The following is a 24,567-nucleotide window of genomic DNA, read 5'->3' as shown; positions in this document are numbered from 1 at the left end:
TACTTAACCCAGCATTTTCCAAACTTATGTATATGGAACACTTTAGTGTGACCTATTACTTCTTTTTTTTTTTTAATTTTAAAATCTTTAATTCTTGCATGTGTTCCCAAACATGAACCCCCTTCCCACCTCCCTCCCCACACATCTCTCTGGGTCATCCCCATGCACCAGCCCCAAGCATGCTGTATCCTGCGTCAGACATAGACTGGCGATTCGATTCTTACATGATAGTATACATGTTAGAATGCCATTCTCCCAAATCATCCCACCCTCTCCCTCTCCCTCTGAGTCCAAAAGTCTGTTATACACATCTGCGTCTTTTTTGCTGTCTTGCATACAGGGTCTACTGATGTGTTCATGGGCTTCCCAGATGGCTCAGTGGTAAAGAATCTGCCTATCAAGCAGGAGATGTGGTTCTGTCCCTGGGTTGGAAAGATTCCCTGGAGAAGGAAATGGCAACCCCATCCAGTCTTTTTCTTGCCTGGGAAATCCAATGGACAGAGGAGTCTGGAGGGCTACAGTCCATGGGGTTGCAAAGAGACAGGCATGACTTGGAGACTGAACAACAGTAACATGGTTAATCCCAGATGGGTTAACAAGATGGTAGCCCCACTTTGTAAAAAGTGCTATGACTACATTACCAAACACACTTTTCAACTGATACTCATATATCTGAGAACCACTGAAGAAAAGAGAAAGCAGTGAGATGAAGTCTTGATAAAGTTGAATGATTAGAGACTGGGGATGGGTACAGGTGAGGAATTCATATTAACTTTCATGTCATTGGCTCTGATGGCCATTTCTGTCATTGGCTAAGAGGAGAGACTTTTGGCTCTGCATTTTTATTATTGGAATGAAAGTCCACTGTACTCATCTCATTTTATTAGTGTCTGTCACCTGCAAAGTCTATCCCAGTTGAATAGTGAAAAGTTGGGGTTAGAATAGCTCCCTACATGACAGAAGAGATAATGTTAGAATTTAGATTTTCCAATTTCTAGTCCATGATACAGTCTCATAAATCACAGGTGATACTTTATATGCATCTTATACTACATATATATTCCTATATATTTCTCTCTATGTATATTGTTGCTCCACTGTCAGCTTAATTTAACCATGAAAGAAAGCATGCTAAACTCACTGTGGTGATTTTTTATTTTGATAGTCTAAATATTTGCCCATTTGTTGCCAAATCTTTCATGATTCAAGAAGTTTAGTATTAGCAGCCAAACTCTGGATAGTATTAAATGTTTGTTCCTCATCTGATTTTAAAGAGGTACCACATACACACTAGCATAGTATTAATATTCGCTGATTTTTAATGGTACTATTGAAATTTTAAAAAATGTGTTACGATTTAATACTAACTTGATATCTTTTTTAATGCCTGGAGAATGGTAGCATTCTCTGCAATGTGTATTTTACTATTAAGTGTAAGGGATTTCCCTAGTGGTTCGGTTTTTAAAACTCTGGGCTTCCAGTGTAGGGGCCATGGATTTGGTCCCTGGTCAGGGAACTATCCCACATGCCATGTGGCACAGCCAAAATGTGTGTGTGTGTGTGTGTGTGTGTGTGTGTGTGTGTGTATAAAAGACTGGGCAGTATCCAGGGGCAGGAAAATGCAATAGTCTGTTTTGTTATTATTCCTATATTTGATTTTACAGAAAATAATTTACCCTAAATATATTTTTAGTGAAATTATTAAAATGTCCCTTCATTTGTCAAAATGAGAAACGAGCTAGAATAGTAGAAAGGACTTGGGCATGGGTCCAGACGCTGATAACCAATGGTAGGGCCTTGGTCTAATCACTTAACACTCTCAGTGTGTCAGTTTCCTCAGCTTTAAAATGATGGGAATGAATAGTCTCTAAAAATCCTTTCAAGTTCTACAATTCTGGGATTCTAGATTTTATCCACTGAGCATCTGCATAGTGTTTAATAGAAATGTGATTTAATCTGGGAACATCTGTTACCGTCTATAACATATTTTGCCAAGTCCTTGACCTTAATTTTACTACAGACGTCAGATGCTCCTTCCCAGTTTACCTTGCATTTTATCAAAGGGACATCAGTTATACTTGTGTCTGGAATAGTATCAATATGACTCAAAAAAAAAAAAAATGCCAGGTTTGTTAACATTACCACTAAGTGACTTTTAAATTAAGGTTGTCCATACTATCAGTGATACAGTTCAGTGCTATTTTACTATTAGAAATTACATAAACTTCTCATTTATGTTTTTATCCTTATAGTCTTTATTGCAAAATAAAAGTACTTTTGTTGAAGGCATAATACTTTTTCAAAATAAACACGGATGCAAAAAGAGTTCTGTGACCTACATATTAACTTATTAATTGAATGAATATACTGGTTTCATTTCTTCTAATAAGCAGTATTTCCTCACTAATAATTTTAACTCTATCATTAATGTAGAAACTTGCTTCTTTCTACTGGAAGTTTTGTTTTTATGATTTTTCTAGCGTTAAGAAGTGTGTAGTTTGGGCCATAGAATTCCCCAATTTTAATTTACTTGAAATCAAGAAGATGGAATAATTTTTTTCTATCTTTGCTTTTACTATTTGCTAAGAATATAGCTCGTTAGAAGAAAAAGTGCATCTTTCCATGGTTAATTATTAAGCCAGTGCAAATCTTTGATTCCAAGGGGAAGAAGGGATAATAAAGAAAAGAAGCAAACAAATAACCTAATAGACCCAGTACACTTCACTGCTTCACTTTGAGTCTCTGTATTCCAATGAGCAGATGATGGTGGGGAATAGATGGTATAGTGATTACTTTGTGAAATGTACTGAAAATTATTTGAGATAACAACAGGCAGCTCTTGCCTCATAGTTATAGTTATTGAGAAATGCTCATTATTTCATGATTAATTTAATATTTAGAATAAAGTTACACATAAGAAGGTTCCCTATGCCCCTGCTATTTTATGACTGCGTGTTAGAAACACATTCATTTTGTTTTATCTCGTGCTTTCTCCTTTATAGTGAGACACACAAATGTCATTAAGCACTTTGGGCTTCCCAGGACTGTCTTCTTTCCTTTTGCTTCTGGTACTATATTGTTGGTCATCATTGGTTGTATGTTTTCAGTAGCTGGGGATCAAGTGTTGATTTTCTCTCCCAGTATATTAATAATTTAGACTTTTCAAAGGAGCTTTCTATAGTAGCCTTTTAAATTAGCCTTGTTTCTATTTCTTCTTAGAAACCCGTGATTTCTCCATAAAGAAAACTTTAAAATGTCATCAAACATGTATCCTTACAGAAAAAAATAGACAATATTTTGCAAAATAAATGCTAGCAAGCATAATGGAAGTCTGTATCACATTTCTCTGATTCTTCTTCCACACTGTATCATTGTCTTCACTAATTCCTTCATCCCAGCTCATGTCTGGCCTCAGCCTGTCTGTACTGAGTGCCTCTCTCAGCCACCGGGGGTCTTCTACTTCCCCAGAGTTGTGTCTACTGTGCTGGGGCTTCAAGAATCCAGGAACCTCAAGGAGTGAGGTTGAGGCAATAGACAGAGGGAAGGGGAGTAAATATATCCATTTGTGTTGTACTTTTCGAAAGTGAAAAAAAAAATCTTTCTAATGAAGTGACGGTGTTAGTCGCTCAGTTGTGTCTGACTCTCTGTGACCCCAGGGACTCTAGCTCACCAGGTTCCTCTGTCCATGGAATTCCCCAGGCAAGAATATTGAAGTGGGTGGCCACTCCCTTCTCCAGGGGATCTTTCCAACCCAGGGATCGAATCCCGGTCTCCCACAACGCAGGCAGATTCTTTACCATTTCAGCCACCTCCTATTGGCTTAGTAGATCACTTTGTGGTCTGACTGGGGCAGGAACTACCATCTCCATGGTAAAGACACCTAAGACGCATAAGGGTTAAATGACCGCATAAGGTCATGCGGGTTGGAAGGATTCCAAGTTAGTTTTAGTCCGTATCTTCTGAATGCAGCTTCAGGATTCTTTCCACTACTTCATGCCAACAATCTATTTTGGGAATACTATCAGTGATGTCTGAACTTGTCTTTGGGAAATCCAATCATTCACTCAGGCACTTTGTGAGGTGCTTTGGTTATGGAAAAAAAAAAAAAAAGAGAGAGAGAGAGAGAAATCTTAAAACTTTGCTATGATGACAACTAAGAATGTTAACAGCCTATTAAAATAAGACATAAGGATTTAGGAAGGTATGTATAACCACAGTATATGACCTGAAAAGCAGAGTGATTAATATTGCTGAAAGTTTCCACTATGGAAAACATGAGTTGAATAGAAGCAGGGGACAGGTCATCAGCTCATTCTGTTTCTGAGATAGGTAAATTTTCTTCCATGAATGCAGGATAAAAGGACGAGATTGTCACTGATTTTCATTCCACACAAATTGCATAGTACCAATTGTGGAAGACAAAGTGCTAAAATGCCTTGAGAAATGCAGTGAATGAGGTATGATTTTGGACTTTGGATCAATGATGCAATGAGTTTAGATTCAGGGGGATTTGTAGGGTTGTGGCTAAAATTAAATGAAATAAGAAACAAAAAAGTTGTTACACAGTGCATTTAACATGTGCTAAAAACAATTTAGTAAATTGTTTCTGTGCTGTCAGATGAATGAGTCTGTTGGCCTGAAACAGACTGCCAGATATTTCTCCAGCAAAGATGAGCCTATTGAGTATCAGCAGAGAACTGCAATTTGAGGTCGGCAACCATAGCAGTTCCCTTAGGGCAAAGGAAGGAGAACACTTTTTTAGAGAGAAGAAAGTTGGGAGGGCTTTAGTATACAGAGTCCATGGCTTTTCATTGGTTGAGTCCTTGCTGGGAAAGAAGAGGAGACTTCCTTCTTCCTGTTGGACTCTGCTATCATCATAGAGAGTGTGAGCGTCCTCTCCTGGTTTCTCAACTCTATTTAACTGAAATTTTTGTTTATTAATTTCTTACAAGGTCAAAGAATTCAGAAAATGCTTCTGGATTTGGGGGCGGGGGATAAAAGAGCCTGATGCTGGGGAAGATTGAAGACAGGAAGAGAAGGGGATGACAGAGGATAAGATGGCAGGATGGCATCACCAACTCAATGGACGTGAGATTGAGCAAACTCTAGGAGATGGTGAAGGACAAGGAAGCCTGGCATGCTGCCGTCCATGTGGTCATGAAGAGTCAGACGTGACTTAGTCATGAAGAGTCAGATATGACTTAGTGACTGAAAAACAACAAAAGCTTAATAGTTCACAACAGTCAAAATTAGTTATTTTACCAATAAATAAGCTGACAACATATTTGAAAATTTTTCTTTAAATTTTCCTTTATAAAAGTAGTTCTAAGCCATAGACTACATTATAATTATTTAAGAGGTAAGGCAAGCAACAAACAAAATATCAAGGCATACTTCAGATCAATTAAATCTGAATTTCTAAGGATGGGTCAGGAGATTATATATATATATATATATATATATATATATATATATATATATATATATATATATATATATTTAAGCTGACCAGATGATTCTAGGGCTTACCTTGTAGCTCAGCTGGTAAAGAATCCACTGGCAATGCTTCGATTCCTGGGTTGGGAAGATCCCTTGAAGAATGGAATGGCTATCCACTCCAGTATTTTGGCCTGGAGAAATCCATGGATTGTATATCTATGCCAGTGCAGAGTCCGGCATGACTAAGAGACTTTCACTTTCAGGTGATTCTAACCTGTGGCCATAGTTGAGAAATGTAAGTTTGTAACATCAATGGTGTTAGATAATTTCATCACAGAGTTTCTTTTGATGACCATGATTGATGTGTGTCTATTTCAGCGTCAGTGATAAAGCCCTTCTTTTTTTCTCATAATCCCTCAGTTTCCTGAAGAGGATCTGGCAGACACATCCGCCTGCAATGTCCCTTGAAATGGTAAGTGACCTGAAAAAGTAATTGGAGACCTGGTCTGAGCTGAAGCCTTGCAGCTGAACGGAGAAAACAAATGTAGAGGCTTCTCAGTGTTTGACCGCAAGTCACCATGACTGTGACTTTTGTCTTGTCTCTCTGAATCCTTTCCTTCCTGCCTTTCCTCATTACTTACCTTACTTATTACTCTGTGTCTTTTAAGTTTCCTGTTTGTGTTCCTTAATTTTTTTTTCTTTCACTTTCTCTTCTCAGAGAAAACGTACTTGCTTCAGTGTAAGAAAAGTGAGTGGCCATACATCTGTTGTAATGCTGGCGAGCTCTACCAGCTTCACTTTGATTTTTTGCTCCATAACCATTTTGGAATGGCTTAGATTTTTTTATTACTAGGTTACCACAGTACAACTTAGCTTTTGTATTCATGTTGTGTGTCAGGAATACTTATCCAATGTTAATTGGTTAAATTTTAGCCGTTATCCAATGTGTTGGCGTATGGTTATTCAACGTAATCTCTTAATGTCATTTTACTTCTGTAGAATCAGTAGTCATGTCCTCATCTTCATTTCTCATTTTAGTAATTGTTCTCTTTTTCCTTAGTTCATCTAGTTAAGTATTGGTCAATTTTGTTGGTCTTTTCAAAGAACCAACTTTAAGTTTCGATAATTTCCTCTATTATTTTCTATTCTTTACTTCATTGATTTCTACTCCTTCACTATCTCTGCTCTAACTTTCATTACTTCCTTTGTTCTGCTACAATGGGGTTTAGTTTATTCTTTTTTTATCTAGTTCCTTAAGTTGTAAAATTAGGTTTTTGACTTGAGACCTTTCTTGGTTTTTTAAAGTGTAAACACTTTTAGCTATAAACTTCCCCATTAAGCGCTGCTTTTGCTATGTCCTTTAAGTTTTGGCAAATTGTATTTTCATTTTCATTCATCTCTAAATATTTTCTAATTTCACTTATAAGTTTTCCTTTGACCCACTGCCTCTTTAATGTGTTGCTGAATTTCCAAAAATTCTGAAATTTCCAGGTTTACCTATTAATGATTTCTGTCTTCCATTCTGGTCAGAAAAGATATTTTATGTGAAATCTATCTTTCATATGTATTGAGACTTTGATTTTTAATGTGTTAGTCTCTTAAAACATGCAGAAAATAAAAAGCGCTGTTACAACTTCACAGTTGTTACAATAATGCAAGCTTTTATACTTGCCCTTATTTTCCCTTATTGCAATTTTAATTTTGCCTTATACTTTTGAGTTACTATCTATGTCCCATCATTTCACTCTTCAGGTGCTCTCTTGAGCCTTACTTGTGGGTTGGGTCTAGTGGTAACAGAGTCCCTCAACTTCTCTTTTATCTGGGAATATCTTAAAGTCTCCCTTAATTTGAGAAAGTCTTTAATATCTGACTCCCAAAAAGAGAAAAAAAGAAGAATGAAATGGGGGGAGGGCAGTGGGCCTTTAAATCCCCTGGAGCATCACTTCAGCTAGAGGGGGAGGAGCTGTCAGGAATGGGAGGAAGTGCAACAAAAGTAGCCACTATCACTCTGTCTATACACCTGTATGACCAGAAACAGCAGTTAACAGTCAGAACACAGATTCCCAGTGACTGGAGGACAAGGTTTGCTTTTCCCAGCCTGGTTCCCACAAGCTGTGTGCAAGCTGCTCTAGGAATATGCGCATAGCTGCCTGAGTGGGAGATGAGTAGCTGCTACTGTACCAAGAGCTGAGATAGACTGCAGTAAACCACAGTTTACCGTCCATGCCTTCTCCTGGGTCTTGCATGCCTTCAATAGACTCTAGAATTTCAAAATAGTCACACCAGACAGATTTGGCCAGGGTCGCGATCTATATGGGGAGACAGATTCCTGATGCTTATTATTCTGCCATTCTTCCCAGAATGCCATCAATGGCTAAATTTTTATCATCTCGATGAGAACCATTTTCTATTAATTAACTCAGCTTTCTAAAACATTATTAATCTGGGATCCCAAGGAAGAAAATTTTTCGAGAAAGATTTCTGATCATCTTAAAAGGCTTTGTTCAACCTTCATTGTCCAAAGTAAAGTACATTTTGGAGAACAAATTTCACAATAGATCTTTAGCCTTTCCCCTGTAACCCAATCTGTTCAAATTCAATACTCATATGCAAGCATTATGCACTATAGCTGGTCACAAATAGCTTTAAATCACATTTACTTCCTTTAATGTTTATGTTTATGTCAATATCAGTGTCTAAGCGATACAGTTTTTCTTCTCTTTACTCCAACAATAAAACTCAATATCAATTCCAGACACCTCTTGACTCTTCCAGCTCACGTTGGGGTTGTACATGAAAGGGGAATCTATTTTTATTTCAATAGAGAGTTTTACTAAGTATGCAACTCCATTTTTCAATCCACATTGAATGAAACATCTATGCACTTTATAGTTCACTTATTCATATATAGTCTGAGTTCTTTTTACCATTAGAACTTTCTAAGTTTTCAGCAGTCTAGTGATTTTGATTTCTGAGATAAAACTCTAATCAATTACTAATTGACTGATTAGGTAAAAGTTAACATGTTAGTATCTGGGAATACAACAGTAAGTTAGTCATAGATTCTTTTCTTAAGAAGCCTTCAGATTATTGGGTGGAAGATGTTGGATCAGAAGGAAACATACATAATCAAATATTTAAGCATAGTAAGTACAGAAGGGGTGGATAACAAATACTGGCTTGGAGTCATAAAAGGACATTACAGAGATGATACCCACTCTCAGCCTTGATAATTAGGAGTTTACTAGGCAAAGTAGATGGGGACACTGAAATAAGTGAATAGCATATGCAATGACATATTGGCATGTTCAAATGGCAAAATCAGGGTTTTTATAAGGGAAAAGCGATGAGGGTAGATTTTGAAAAATTTACTAAAAGCCAGATTTTGAAGGGTTTTCTATTCTTAACCAAAGACACTGGACTCAATTCTGTAGACAATAAAGCAGTAAAGGAAATTTTAAAATCGAGGAGTGGTTTATGAGTATTTGTTTATCAAGAAGTAGAACTGACTCATTTGAAAAGACCTTGATGCTGGGATAGATTGAAGGCGGGAGGAGAAGGGGACGACAGAGGATGAGATGGTTGGATGGCATCACTGACTCCATGGACATGAGTTTGGGTAAACTCTGGGAGTTGGTGATGGACAGGGAGGCTCCAAAGCTCTAGATCCCATGCTCTAAACCAGTGGTTTTAAGGTATTACTGATGCCTAGATCTACCTCCAGAGAGTTTTACTTAATTGCCTCAAATGAGGCTCAGGCATTGGTCCTCAAAGCTCCCTTGGCAATTCTAATTGCAGCCAGAGATACACACCAGTGCTTTAAGCTTTGTCACTTCATTGCCTCCTTTTTGGAAGATAGTACCACTTTGCACTAGTATCTGAATGGCTCCCCCTGGAGTTCAACCTGCTTAGTGCCCTGTGGAGTTATGCATTGTAGCAGCTGTGCTTCAACACACATCCACCCTCTGAAAAATCCTTCAAACCCATGAATTTCAATAACTAACTGGAACTACTTTTACTTAAAAAATTTCAGAGTTGGAAAAGTTTTTCTACATCCTTTATGATTGTGTGATAGTTTTTAAGAACTTAAGAGATCCTATATACATATCAAGAATTACTACAATCAAAAAGAAACTACTACCATCAATATATTTATTTGATTGATTATAATCGATCAGTAGAGCCACAGATGCAGAAACAGGCAGAATTCTTTAATTTTTGAAATGGAGAGCAATGCCATGGTGTTACTATGCAGGGTGCAGTTGTTGGGGGAAGGTAGGAATGATGTAGCCTTTGATGGAGGGGAGGGGAGTTAGAACAAACTGTCATCCTCAGTTCTTATGGTTTCTTACTCCTTTTGAAAACCTTTAGCTTCATTTACTCCTGCGAGGACTTCACAAAGCTCCTGACCAGCTAGAATTGGTCTAGGGATCTATTGGAAAACAACATGACAAAATCAAGGGAGGGTTAGGATACAGGTAGGCTGAGTCTAGACAGAATAATCCTGCCGTAATGTTGGGAAGATGTGCTGGCATCCTCAGATGCCATCCTGGACATTCCTGAATGGAGACAGTGGGAACAGAACCAGAGTGACAAAAACATTAGCTCTTATGGAAAGAGAATGGGCACTAATGACACAGTCCAATCTAGCCTGATAGTTCATTAGCTGTGTGACCCTGGGAAAAATAATTAACTTTTCTGAATTGTAATTTGCTCTTCTATAAAAGGAGGTGGTGGTACTTTCCTCCCAGGTTTTATGTGAACACCTGAATGTGAAAAGTACCCAGCTCAGAGCCTCTTTTATTGATTTCTCCACCACATTGGCCTCAGGTGAAGCACTGCTGCTACTGCTGCTAAGTCGCTTCAGTCGTGTCTGACTCTGTGCCACCCTGTAGACGGCAGCCCACCAGGCTCCCCCGTCCCAGGCAAGAACACTGGAGTGGGTTGCCATTTCCTTCTCCAATGCATGAAAGGGAAAAGTGAAAAGGAAGTCGCTCAGTCGTGTCTGACTCTTCACAACCCCATGGACTGCAGCCCACCAAGCTCCTCCATCCATGGGATTCTCCAGGCAAGAGCACCGGAGTGGGGTGCCATTGCCTTCTCCAGGTGAAGCACAGTGGTAGCCAAAGCAGAAAGTGCAAGGGAAAGGCAGCCATGGTGGTGGTAATTCAAAGAGGTGAAAAATGAAGTAGGCCAGACAGGGAGCACCATTACAGTCTCGAAAGCTCCATTATAGCCATGGTCTCACACCATCAGTTCCATTTGTTTGCAGAAAAGGAACCACCATTGTAATGTTGCAGCCTCTTAATCATCTGGGAATAATTCAGCTCTCCCAGCTTATGGAAGGATCAGCTGGATACTCTGTAAGGTCTCTTCAGAAAGAGCACAGGCTACAGTCATTTCATTTTCAAATGCTGCTGCCTGTTTTCATTTAATTAAGGAGGCTGACCTTTAGAAAAAGAGTTTATTTATTTTTTCTTCCTTTGCTTACTTATGATCCTAATGGAAGCTGAAAATCTGATGGTAAAGAAGGCTGAGTTTTCACTGATAGGGCTAACACATTGTTCCTATCCTTACAAAGAAATGGCACAGGCATAATTATAGATGCATAAGCCAAACTCCCTTTCAGATAAACCTAACCTTAAGCTGATGAGTAGGTGGGAACAGTAGGAAATGAAAGATAAGCCCTAGAAGAATGTATATCATAAAAAGACTACCAAAGAACTGAGAGGCCCTGAGAACCCATATCCTTGTAATGAGATTTTACCCAAAGCAAAGTACAGTCGGATTCTTACTCAATCCTTTAAATCTCTGGTGGTAGAGAAGTGACTACTTGAAACAACTGTTGTGTGTGGCATTTGCTGTGCATTTTAGAGAGAAGGGCCAAATGAACCAGTGAGAAAGGGGGTGGTGACCTGTTAGGGTCAATGACACTGCACACACTGCCTTTGCCAGGGAATTTAAGGCTCCTTCTTCATCTCAAAAGATTTAGGAGATGAAACAGCTTAGGAAAGTAAGGTGAGAGTTTATTTAAGCAAGGATACGCCCTCAGAGTGTGACTTAGCAACTGAACAACAGCAACATTCTTAGGGAGAGCTGGCAGACAGGTGAGCTGCTGCCCTGAGTATCTCTGGTAAGACAGTTATGAGGAGCCTACAAATGAAGGGGCAGAATATTCACTGAAGGAGGACTTTGGGGGTCATCCTCTAAGATTTTCACCCCAGCTCCATTTTCTCCAGGGAAGGAGGGATTTTTGTCCTTATTGAACAGAGGGCAGAAGTGTCAAGGCAACAGCGCATGCTGAGGACTTCTTACCTGTAAGGCTAATTTTATTGTAATGAAGGAGCAAAAGGTTACTTTAGGACTCAGGAGATTCCCGCCTTTGCGCATTTCTTTGTCTGCTACTGGGACCCTTAACACCCCAAATGTGTGGTTTCCTGTCAGTCTGAAGGTGCCCACTTCCCCTTGTTTGTCTAGGGAACCGCGCTGTGTATGAGACGCGGGATTTCCTGTCACCTGGCCCCTGCCCCCATTTCTCTGCTCACACACCTAGCTACCTGCCTGCTGTAACAGTTTCGGTGAGGTGCTCTGTGAGATTAGCGAGCCCTGGGTGGAGCTGTAAGAACAGTTTGGTGTTTGTTCTGCCCTGGATTTATCCACAAACTCCCGTGATCCTCTGCTCAGGGCGTCCAAGAATATCGTCGGAGAACCCAAGCCTAGGAGCCACTGCTGCTGCGCTCCTGGTCCTTGTTCTTGGTGCCCTTTTCACTTTCTGTCAGGGAATGCATTTCCTCTAGTCTTCACAGAGACCGTTCGCCTGGATGGAATGAGATTTTGTTACTGAAATAGAGGTGACTCAATCACCTGAAGTACCGTTTGAAGACTAAATATGGGCGCTGGTGGCGTCATTATGGGCGGAACACCGCAGCGATGGCAGCTCTTTCGGGTGATGATGAGCTTAAGCCACTGGAGTTTTACGCTTCCTAGTTTTATCCAATTGGTGAGCAAGTCTTTAATCAGCTATCATTGGTTTATAGACGGATGGCACAAAATAATACAGTATCTACTGGAACTAAGCCTTTGGTCTCGAGAATTGTGACGTTTGTGTCTCTCCAAACATGAGGACTTTTACTCCTGTACCACAACAGTAGCAAGGAAGTACTGGGGCAAAGTTGGAGTATTTGAGTCCCTTCTTTTGTAAAATGTCATTAAATATCATTACACATGCGATGGAGCAAAGAGACGAATAAACAGTGTAAATGGGATCTTTGAATAAGTGCTTATAGCTAAATCTAAATCATAGTATTATACCCTCTAGTTTTCTCCGTCACTGTTACAAATAGGAAGTGAATTAGTATAATTTTTCCAGGTATATTTCCACTGTGTGAGAAGAGAGACTATTTCTCATGTTGCTGATCACCTTGCCTCAGGTGTTGGCATCACTAAATGAAGAAAAGGTCAGAAAACTATGAGACAATAGCAGTGCTACACTTAAACAGCATCTTTTCCCACTTTCCTGCCCTTGGGTATTTTGAATCCATTGTAAATAATGTTTTTGGAGGTCACATAATTTGCCACATATACAAATGAACTCAAGAAAAGAAGTGCCATACACAAAATTGCTTTTGTGCACCTATTAGTGTTTACTGCTACAAACACACACACACCTACACATACACACATGCATATGCTCTCATTTTAAAAATACCCAAGAAATCAAAGTCATTTTCAACTTTGAGCTCTAGTATATATTAGATTCCTTCTCAACTCAGCTCATTATAAATTCAAGTGAAATTTGAGACCAAGTAGCAGTCCTTATAGCACACTAGTCCTTAGCAGTGATATTGAGGAGTCTATCCTTATTGCAAAATTCAGACTTAAATTGAAGAAAGTAGGGAAAACCACTAGACCATTCAGGTATGACCTAAATCAAATCCCTTATGATTATACAGTGGAAATAATAAATAGATTCAAGGGTTTAGATCTGATACAGTGCCTGAAGAACTATGGATGGAGGTTTGTGACATTGTACAGGAGGCAGGGATCAGGACCATCCCCAAGAAAAAGAAAAGCAAAAAGGCAAAATGGTTGTCTGAGGAGGCCTTTCAAATGGCTGTGAATAGAAGAGAAGCCAAAGGAAAAGGAGATAAGGAAAAGGAGATAAGAAAAGATATTCCCATTTGAATGCAGCCTTCCAAAGAATAGCAAGGAGAGATAAGAAAGGCTTCCTCAGTGATCAATGCAAAAAAATAGAGGGAAACAATAGAATGGGAAACACTAGAGGTCTCTTCAAGAAAATTAGAGATACCAAGGGAACATTTCATACAAAGATGGGCTCAGTGAAGGACAGAAATGGTATGGACCTAACAGAAGCCGAAGATATTAAGAAGAGGAAGCAAGAATTCACAGAAGAACTATAAAGATCTTCATGACCCAGATAATCACAATGGTGTGATCACTAACCTAGAGCAGACATTCTGGAATGTAAAGTCAAATGGGCCTTAGGAAGCGTCACTAGGAACAAAGCTAGTGGAGGTGATGGAATTCCAGTTGAGCTATTTCAAATCCTAAAAGATGATGCTGTGAAAGTGCTGCACTCAACATGCCAACAAATTTGGAAAATGTAGCAGTAACCACAGGACTGGAAAGTGTCAGTTTTCATTCCAATCCCAAAGAAAGGCAATGCTGAAGAATGTTTACTCATCTCACATGCTAGCAATGTAATGCTCAAATCTCCAAGCCAGGTTTCAGCAGTATGTGAACTGTGAACTTCCTATGTTCAAGTTGGATTTAGAAATGGAAGAAGAACCAGAGATAAAATTGCCAACATCTGTTGGATCATCAAAAAAGCAAGAGAATTCCAGAAAAACATCTGCTTTATTGACTATGCCAAAGCATTTGACTGTGTGGATCACAATAAACTGTGGAAAATTCTTAAAGAGATGGGAATACCAGACCACCTGACCTGTCTCTTGAGAAATCTGTATGCAGGTCAAGAAGCAACAGTTAGAACTGGACATGGAACAACAGACTGGTTCCAAATAGGGAAAGGAGTACGTCAAGGCTGTGTATTGTCACCCTGTTTATTTAACCTATGTGAGGAGTACATCATGAGAAACGCTGGGCTGGATGAAGCACAAGCTGGAATAAGGTTGCTGGGAGAAATATCAATAAGCTGAAATATGAAGATGACACCATTGTTTTTGTAGAAAGCAAAGAACTAAAGAGCCTCTTGATGAAAGTGAAAGAGGAGAGTGAAAAAGTTGGCTTCAAGCTCAACATTCAGAAAACGAAGATCATGGCATCTGGTCCCATCACTTCATGGGAAATAGATGGGGAAACAGTGTCAGACTTTATTTTGGGGCTCCAAAATCACTGCAGATTGTGACTGCAGCCATGAAATTAGAAGACGCTTGTTCCTTGGAAGAAAAGCTATGACCAACCTAGAGAGCATATTAAGAAGCAGAGATATTACTTTGCCAACAAAGGTCCATCTAGTCAAAGCTATGGTTTTTCCAGTAGTCATGTATGGGTGAGAGCTGGACTGTGAAGAAAGCTGAGCACTGAAGAATTGATGCTTTTGAACTGTGGTGTTGGAGAAGACTCTTGAGAGTCTCTTGGACTGCAAGAGGATCCAGCCAGTCCATCCTCAAGGAAATCAGTCTTGAATATTCATTGAAAGGAATGATGCTAAAGCTGAAACTCCAATACTTTGGCCACCTATGTGAGGAGCTGACTCATTTGAAAAGACCCTGATGCCGGGAACGACTGAAGGCAGGAGGAGAAGGGGTCGACAGAGGGTGAGATTGTTGGATGGCATCACTGACTCAATGGACATGAGTTTGAGTAAACTCCAGTAGATGGCGGATGACAGGGAGGCCTGACATGCTGCAGTCCATGGGGTTGCAAAGAGTCAGACATCACAGAGCGACTGAACTGAATTGATCTTTATTGGAGCTGGTATGGCATTTAAATGTATCCTTGTGCCTGACATTAACAGTCACTGCAGCCATCACAGTACAAATAAGTTCAACCACAAAGAAGATACTAGGTTGGGGTGGGGTGAGTATGCTAATCCTTTATAAATGGCTGTGGGGAGAATCCTATAAAGACTTTTAACTTCTATTTTTAGGATGACAGATATTTGCTTATGGAAGGATTTTTCTTATGTCTTTTTTTACCTATCTTTTTTTTTTTTTCTCAGATTTTAACAACATCTGCAGTATTTTTTTCCAGTTGATGTTATTATCCATATGGCAGATTTAACACAATGCCTGTCAGTTGCCTAAATTCTGCCCAGGAAAAGCAGTTTTGCACACACCTCCTTATGTATCATCTTAGCTCTTCTTTTTTCAGGTACCACATCTATGAAGTTCCCTGAAGCTGGTAATTTTCACTGCTGTCCTGAAGAAGTGATACTAGACTCCTTCCCAGGGAACAAGTGGCATCTATTTAAAATTCACTTTTAGGTGAGTTTATGGGACATCTTTGCTAAATAGAAGGGTTCTTAGTAGAAAGCATCAGTGTCTTAACAAGAGAATATTGGTCTTGAATGTAAAGGACAAAAATCAAGGTTTGTGCAGCACTGTAAATGAGAGTCAGGATGATCTAATATGGAGGTGCAAAGCATTCTTTTCTTCAACATTTTATTGTTGCCAGATTAATAATAGCCAGGAGAGAGGGCAAATGCTGAAGAGACTCTATTTTCCTTTGTTGGTAATGGCAGTATGTGACCTTGAGTGTGTGTCGATGGGCAAATGGCTGTAATTCTGAGTCTAAAATAAATTTTCTTTGATTCATATTTTAATTGGAAATAGAATAGTTATCTTTATTTCTAATCTGCTTTCTTTTTTTCTCTTCCTTTTGCTTTAAGAAAAGGAGAGAAACTGTGATTTTATCTCTTAATCTAATTCATAGCTGCTCCTCTTGGCAGAGAGTGAGAGAGAGAGAAAGGGAGGCCAGTGACAGAATGCCCAAATGTGACAACATGATACCAACATAGGGTGTAATCACAGAGGGAAAGTCTGTGCTCCAAGAGAGATGCAGCGAAGGATGGAACAGAACAGAGAAGTTGGCACAGGTTTTATTTTTTCTAACAAGTATATATCAAAGGGTTGGCAGGTGCTGTCTTTCCTGTTGTCTTGCAAAGGGCTGTAAAATCCACTCAGGGTTCTTACAAAGGCAAGAAATCTTTGTAGCCAGAGTGCCCTGCTGGTTTTTCTGTTGCACCTCTTAGGCATTACTGTACAGTGTGAGTACAGTAAGCCACTGTAGCAAATGGTGTTTGACTTAGGGATCTCTGTTTACCCAGAACCAGCAGGGAGCCTGACACATAATAATCACTTAGGAAATGTTTATTAAGTTCATTTGAAAATTGGATCTAAATGAGCTGCTCTTCTGGAACTCTATAGGTAAGACAGCATCAAGACCCCAAGATTCCAAAGTCTATGGCTTATCCCAAAAGAGTGTCTTGCATTTGATGCAAATATTTTCTGTACAATTGGGCAAAAGGTATGGGAGGAAATTGCACTTGCTAGTCCGTCTAGTCAAGGCTATGGTTTTTCCAGTGGTCATGTATGGATGTGAGAGTTAGACTGTGAAGAAAGCTGAGTGTCGAAGAATTGATGCTTTTGAACTGTGGTGTTGGAGAAGACTCTTTGAGAATCCCTTGGACTGCAAGGAGATCCAACCTGTCCATTCTAAAGATCAGCCCTGGGTGTTCTTTGGAAGGAATGATGCTAAAGCTGAAACTCCAGTACTTTGGCCACCTCATGTGAAGAGTTGACTCATTGGAAAAGACTCTGATGCTGGGAGGGATTGGGGGCAGGAGGAGAAGGGGATGATGGAGGATGAGATGGCTGGATGGCATCATCGACTTGATGGACGTGAGTTTGAGTGAACTCCTGGAGTTGGTGATGGACAGGGAGGCCTGACGTGCTCTGATTCATGGGGTCGCAAAGAGTCGGACACGACTGAGCGACTGAACTGAACTGAAACTGAGTCAGTGTCAGAAGATAGAAACATATATTTTATAGAACAGGGACATATCTTGTTCTTGTTTTTAAATTTGTTTTTAGTTGAAGGATAATTGCTTTACAATACTGTGCTGGTTTCTGCCATACATCAACATGACTCAGCTATATGTCCTCTCCCTCTTGAGTCTCCCTCCCACCTCCTACTATATCCCACCCATCTCTGTTGTTACAGAGCTCAGGGACATACCTTTAACCAAAATTTCTTCCCAATCTTGCCAATGTCTATATATTTGCTTCTCTCTATATATTCAGATAGAATATTTAAGCCATTTTTCTATTTTATCTCCTTTGCAAAGTAAAAAAAAAAAGAGAATTTCTTCATTTTCTGAAATACAGTTTTGAGCCAACTTAAAACTATAAAAATCTTTGTCTCACTTTTCTAAAATAGAAATTTAAATTTTGCTAATTTGTATAGTTTTACTTCCTTGCTTTTCAAAACTTTCGTTTTCTTCATTATATAACAATAAAATCCTTTCATTGCCTTCTTTTTTATAATGAAATTGTAAAGCTTTCATTATAGTTCAGAAAAATCACATCTCACTAAAAGTACTCTGAACCATATTATCTCTTTATCACTAATTTGGATTAACTGTATGTATCATTGAGAGGCCAAATGTCAAAATAAATTATTATTTTCTCAAGAGAAATTATTAACCTGCACTCAGTCATGATGGTAAAAATAATCTAATGTAGGCATATCTCATTTTATCATGCTTCACCTATACTGATATATTTTTAAAAATAAATAACTATTTTTTACAATTTGTGTGTTTTTGGCAACCCTGCAATGAGCAAGTCTGTTGGTGCTATTCTCCCAATAGAATTTGTTCATATTATGTTTTGGTAATTCTAGCAATATTGCATACTTTGTCATAATATCTTGTTACAATTATCATTAATCTTTGTTATACTACTACTCACTGAAGGATCAGATGATGGTTGGCATTTGTAGCACTAGAGTATTTTTTAATTAAGGTATTTCCATGTCCCTTTTTAATAGACATAATGCTAATGCAAAGTACACTGCTACATTTAAAAATGGATAACCAACAAGACCTACTGTATAGCCCAAGGAACTCTGCTCAAGGTTGTGTGGCAGCCAGGATGGGAGGGGAGTTTGAGTGAGAATGGATACATGTATATATATGGGTGAGTTTCTTTGCTGTCTACCTGAAACTATCACAACATTGTTAATCAGCTATGCTCCAATACAAAATAAAAAGTTTAATAAACTTGAAAAAAACTCAAAATTAATAAACTACACCCTTATGGCAGAAAGTGAAGAGGAACTGAAAAGCCTCTTGATGAAAGTGAAAGAGAGAGTGAAAAGGTTGGCTTAAAGCTCAACACAGAGTAAACAAAGATCATGGCATCTGGTCCCATCACTTCATGGTAAATAGATGGGGAAACAGTGGAAACAGTGTCAGACTTTGTTTTTTGGGCTCCAAAATAACTGCAGATGGTGACTGCAGCCATGAAATTAAAAGACGCTTACTTCAGGATGGGGAACACGTGTATATCTGTGGCAGATTCATGTTGATATATGGCAAAACCAATACAATAATGTAAAGTAATTAACCTCCAATTAAAATAAATACATTTATATTAAAAAATAAATAAAAAGACCAATAAAATAAAACAAAATGAATAATAAAAGATGCTTACTCCTTGGAAGAAAAGTTATGACCCTAGATAGCATATTGAAAAGCAGAGACATTACTTTGCCAATAAAGGTCTGTCTAGTCAAGGCTATGGTTTTTCCAGTGGTCATGTATGGATGTGAGAGTTAGACTGTGAAGAAAGCTGAGTGCTGAAGACTTGATGCTTTATTATTTTATTTTATTTTTTTACTTTATAATATTGTATTAGTTTTGCCATACATCAACATGAATCTGCCACGGGTGTACACGTGTTCCCCATCCTGAACTCCCTCTCATCTCCCTCCCCATACCATCCCTCTGGGTCATCCCATTGCACCAGCCCCAAGCATCCTGTATCCTGCATCAAACCTAGACTGGTGATTCGTTTCTTATATTATACATGTTTCAATGCCATTCTCCCAAATCATCCCACCCTCTCCCTCTCCCACAGAGTCCAAAAGACTGTTCTATACATCTGTGTCTCTTTTGCTGTCTCGCATACAGGGTTATCGTTATCATCTTCCTAAATTCCATATATATGCATTAGTATACTGTATTGAATATACAATGGATTTAAGACAATCTCTTTAACGAGTGGTGCTGGGAAAACTGGTCAACCACTTGTAAAAGAATGAAACTAGATCACTTTCTAACACCATAAACAAAAATAAACTCAAAATGAATTAAAGATCTAAATGTAAGACCAGAAACTATAAAACTCCTAGAGGAGAACATAGGCAAAACACTCTCTGACATAAATCACAGCAGGATCCTCTATGACCCACCTCCCAGAATACTGGAAATAAAAGCAAAAATGAACAAATGGGACCTAATTAAAATTAAAAGCTTCTGCACAACAAAGGAATCTATAAGCAAGGTGAAAAGACAGCCTTCTGAATGGGAGAAAATAACAGCAAATGAAGCAACTGACAAACAACTAATCTCAAAAATATAGAAGCAACTCTTGCAGCTCAATTCCAGAAAAATAAATGACCCAATCAAAAAATGGGCCAAAGAACTAAATAGACATTTCTCCAAAGAAAACACATAGATGGCTAACAAACACATGAAAATATGCCCAACATCACTCATTATCAGAGAAATGCAAGTCAAAACCACAATGAGGTACCACTTCACGCTAGTCAGAATGGCTGCGATCCCAAAGTCTACAAGCAATAAATGCTGGAGAGGGTGTGGAGAAAAGGGAATCCTCTTACACTGTTGGTGGGAATGCAAACTAGTACAGCCACTATGGAGAACAGTGTGGAGATTCAGGATTGGGAACTCATGTACACCTGTGGCAGATTCATGTTGATGTATGACAAAACCAATAGAGTATTGTAAAGTAAAATAAAGTAAAAAAATATATATAGAGAAATAAAATATAAAAAAATTAAAAAAAATAAAATGTTTTAACTGAAAAAAAAACCCAAAAAAACCTGGAAATAGAACTGCCTTATGACCCAGCAATCTTACTGTTGGGCATACGCACTGAGGAAACCAGAATTGAAAGAGACACATGTACCCCAATGTTCATCGCAGCACTGTTTATAATAGAATTGATGTTTTTGAACTGTGGTGTTGAAGAAGACTCTTGAGAGTCCCTTGGACTGCAAGGAGATCCAACCAGTCCATTCTGAAGGAGATCAGCCCTGGGATTTCTTTGGAAGGAATAATGCTAAAGCTGAAGCTCCAGTACTTTGGCTACCTCATGTGAAGAGTTGACTCATTGGAAAAGACTCTGATGCTGGGAGGGATTGAGGGCAGGAGGAGAAGGGGACGACGGAGGATGAGATGGCTAGATGGCATCACCGACTTGATGGATGTGAGTCTGAGTGAACTCCGGGAGTTGGTGATGGACAGGGAGGCCTGGCGTGCGGCGATTCATGGGGTTGCAGAGTCGGACACGACTGAGTGACTAAACTGATTGACTGAACTGATAGTCTAAACATAAATTTTGTGTACACGGAAAAATGAAAATGTTACTGTGAGTTGCTTGATTACAATATTTGCTTTACTGTGGTGGTCTGGAACCAAACCCGTGATATCTCAAAGATGTGCCTGTACAGTATTATGGACAGATTTGAGATCAAATATAGTTAAATTCTCCAGAAGAACAAGTAATCCATAAGCATACAGTAATTACAACATTAATTAGTTACTCTGACTTAATGCTGCTTCAGCTCTGCCAGTTGTATACATATAGCATCTTACAGAATAATCTGAAGATCTTGTTTATGCTTTTCTTAGCATACATAGTTAGTACCAAGAGGACAAAAACATGATTAAAGGAATTTTGGAGTCCTCCCTGAATTTGTCTGGCATTGCAGTAATCTAAGTAATCACTTTCTGGATCAAAATTTGATGTGATTTCTTCTAGTTTTAAAACCTCAAAATTGTTCCTTATCTTAACTCCATTTATTTAGTCGGATTGTTCATTATGAATTGGCTTCTGATTGAAAAGCAAGACTTGGAAAATATTAAGAACTGATTTTCTCCAATAATCTATGGTCTGTCTTTAATTTTTAGGAAATAAAAGTTTGAAAATTATTTCACATTTCATTTATATTATTTGATAAAATGAATCAGAAAACTATTTTGACTTTGTTTTTCAGATGCTAAATCATGTCCAACTCTTTGCGACCCATGAACTGCAGCATGCCAGGCTTCCCTGTCCTTCACTATCTCCCAGAGTTTGTTCAAACTCATGTCCATTGAGTCAGTGATGTCATCTAACCATCTCATCCTCTGTCACCCCATTCTCCTCTTTCCCTCACTCTTTCCCAGCATTATGGTCTTTTCCAGTGAGTCACTTTTTTGCATCAGGTGGCCAGAGTACTGGAGCTTCAGCCTCAGCATCTGTCCTGCCAGTGAATATTCAGGGTTGGTTTCCTTTAAGATTGACTGGTTTGATCTTCCTGTCCAAGAAACTGTCAAGAGTCTTCTATAGCAGGACAGTTTGAAAGCATCAATTCTTTGACACTCTACCATTTTTATGGTCCAACTCTCACATGTATACAACTGGTGGTAAAACTATAGCTTGGACTATGTTGAACTTTGTGTGCAAAGTGATGTCTCTGCTTTTCAATACACTGTCCAGGTGTGTCATAGCTTTTTTTCTAAGGTGCAAATGTCTTTTAATTTCATGGCCACAATCACTGTCCACAGTGATTTTGGAGCCCAAGAAAATGAAATCTGACACTGTTTCCAATTTTCCCCCATCTATTTGCCATGAAGTGATGGGACCAGATACTGTAATCTTGGTTTCTAAATGTTGAGTTTTAATCCAGCTTTTCCACTCTCCTCTTTAACCTTCATCAAGAGACTCTAGTTCCTCTTCACTTTCTTCCATTAAGGTGGTATCATATGCATATCTGAGGTTGTTGATATTTCTCCTGGCAATCTTGATTCTAGCTCATGAGTCATTTAGCCCAGCATTGCATGTGATGTACTCTACATATAAGTTAAATAAACAGGGTGACAATATACAGTCTTGAGGTACTCCTTTCCCAATTTTGAACCAGTCTGTTGTTCCATGTCCAATTCTGACTGTTGCTTCTTGTCCTGCATACAGGTTTCTCAGGAAGCACTTAAGGGGCTTTGGTATTCCCATCTGTTTAAGAATATTCCACAGTTTGTTGTGATCAACACAGTCAAAGGCTTTAGCATAGTCAATGAAGCAGAAGTAGATGTTTTTAAGGAATTCCTTTGTTTTTTTCTGTGATCCTATGCATGTAGGCAATTTGATCCCTGGTTCCTCTGCCTTTTCTAAATTCAGCTTGTACATCTGGAAGTTCTCAGTTCATGAACTGCTGAAGCCTAGTTTTTTGAAGGATTTTAGCATAATCATGCTAGCATGTAAAATGAGTGTAATTGTATGCTAATTTGAACATTCTTTGGGATTGCCTTTCTTTGGCATTGGAATAAAAGCTTACCTTTTTCAGTCCTGTGGCCTCTGCTGAATTTTCCAAATGTGCTGGCATATTGAGTGCAGAACAATCACACCGTCATCTTTTAGGATTTGAAATAGCTCAGCTGGAATTCCATCACCTCTACTAACTTTGTAGCAGTGCTTCCTAAGGCCTGCTTGACTTCATACTCCAGGATGTTTGGCTGTAGGTGAGTGACCACACCATCATGGTTATCTGGGTCATTAAGAGCTTTTTTGTACAGTTCTTTTGTGTATTCTTGCCACTTCTTCTTAATCTCTTCTTCTTCTGTTAGGTTCTTGGTGATTTTGTCCTTTATTGTGCCGGTCTTTGCATGAGATATTTCCTTGGTATCTCCAGTTTTCTTGATGAGATGTCTAGTCTTTCCCATTCTATTGTTTTCCTCCATCTTTTTGCATTGGTCACTTAAGACTTTCTTTTCTCTCCTTGCTGTTCTCTGGAACTCTGCATTCATATGGGTATATCTTTACTTTTCTCCTTTGCCTTTTGTCTCTCTTCTTTTCTCAGCTGTTTGTAAGGCCTCCTCAGACAACCACTTTCCCTTCTTGCATTTCTTTTCTTGAGGATGGTTTTGGTCACCACCTCCTGTGCAATATTATGAACAACTGTTCATAGTTCTTCAGCCACTCTGTCTACCAATATAGCCTTCAGGGATATTTTAAAATTTTAACAATTAAATTTAGCCTCAACAATGATATCTTGAATGAATGATATTTGACCTAATTTTTCTAATACATGACATTATATATTTTAAACATTTTTAAAAGCACAACCCACTTCATCATTTTGTTTTCACCTTTTAAAAAATAATATGATTTCCTTAAATAACTGTTCACTTTCTTTTGGTATGGCCTGCTTGACACATATCTTTCTTTTTTATCCTCATTCATAAAATAATCATTATTAATGCCATTAGTATTTTTAATTCATTTGATGTTTAAAAACTCCCATAGATTCTCATAGGATCAACAACTATTAGATTCTTTGAACAGAAGTGAATGAATACATCAAAATGCATTTATGTAATATTTTATAAATTGCTGAGAGTATCTTCTGAGTGGCACCATTCCTAATGAATGTCTAAATGACAGAGTTGAGTCATCGCAGCTGATTCTTTGGGAATGCTTTTTCTACATCTTCAGCTGTTTAGAATAAAGTTCTATGCAGGTTTCTCATGTCTTATTTTAACAATATGAAGGTAAGTAGAAGTAGTATTTAATGTTTCTTAACTTCTACATTTTAGTATTGAGAAACCTCTATCTAATCTAATCTGTAACATCGAAAACAACTCAAACACTTTATGTGTTAAATTTGAATATGTAAATTAAACTGATCAAAAAAGTTCAGTTCAGTTCAGTCGCTTAGTCATGTCCGACTCTTTGCGACCCCAAAAACTGCAGCATGCCAGGCCTCCCTGTCCATCACCAACTTCTGGAGTTCACGCAAACTCAAGTCCATCAAGTCGGTGATGCCATCCAGCCATCTCATCCTCTGTCATCCCCT

General features: G+C 38.6%; 1 long non-coding RNA gene across 2 annotated transcripts in view; it reads left to right on the top strand.

Annotated features, from left to right (window-relative positions):
• The first annotated feature begins 674 nt into the window (after positions 1 to 674).
• The window catches only part of LOC138437017 (uncharacterized), a 102,136-nt gene continuing 78,243 nt past the window's right edge, over positions 675 to 24,567 (top strand). Inside the window, exons 1-3 of one of the 2 annotated variants that reach the window (XR_011255730.1) lie at positions 675 to 754; positions 5,860 to 5,911; positions 15,796 to 15,908. This is a non-coding gene — a long non-coding RNA (uncharacterized lncRNA). Of the gene's footprint in view, positions 755 to 5,837; positions 5,912 to 15,795; positions 15,909 to 24,567 lie in introns of those variants that run through there. The other variant, XR_011255729.1, reaches the window with a different exon arrangement.

This window comes from Ovis canadensis, chromosome 3, assembly GCF_042477335.2.
Source record: "Ovis canadensis isolate MfBH-ARS-UI-01 breed Bighorn chromosome 3, ARS-UI_OviCan_v2, whole genome shotgun sequence".
Taxonomy (NCBI): Eukaryota; Metazoa; Chordata; class Mammalia; order Artiodactyla; family Bovidae; genus Ovis; species Ovis canadensis.
Note: the sequence above shows the minus strand (reverse complement) of the source record. Positions and strands in the feature narration are given on the sequence as shown.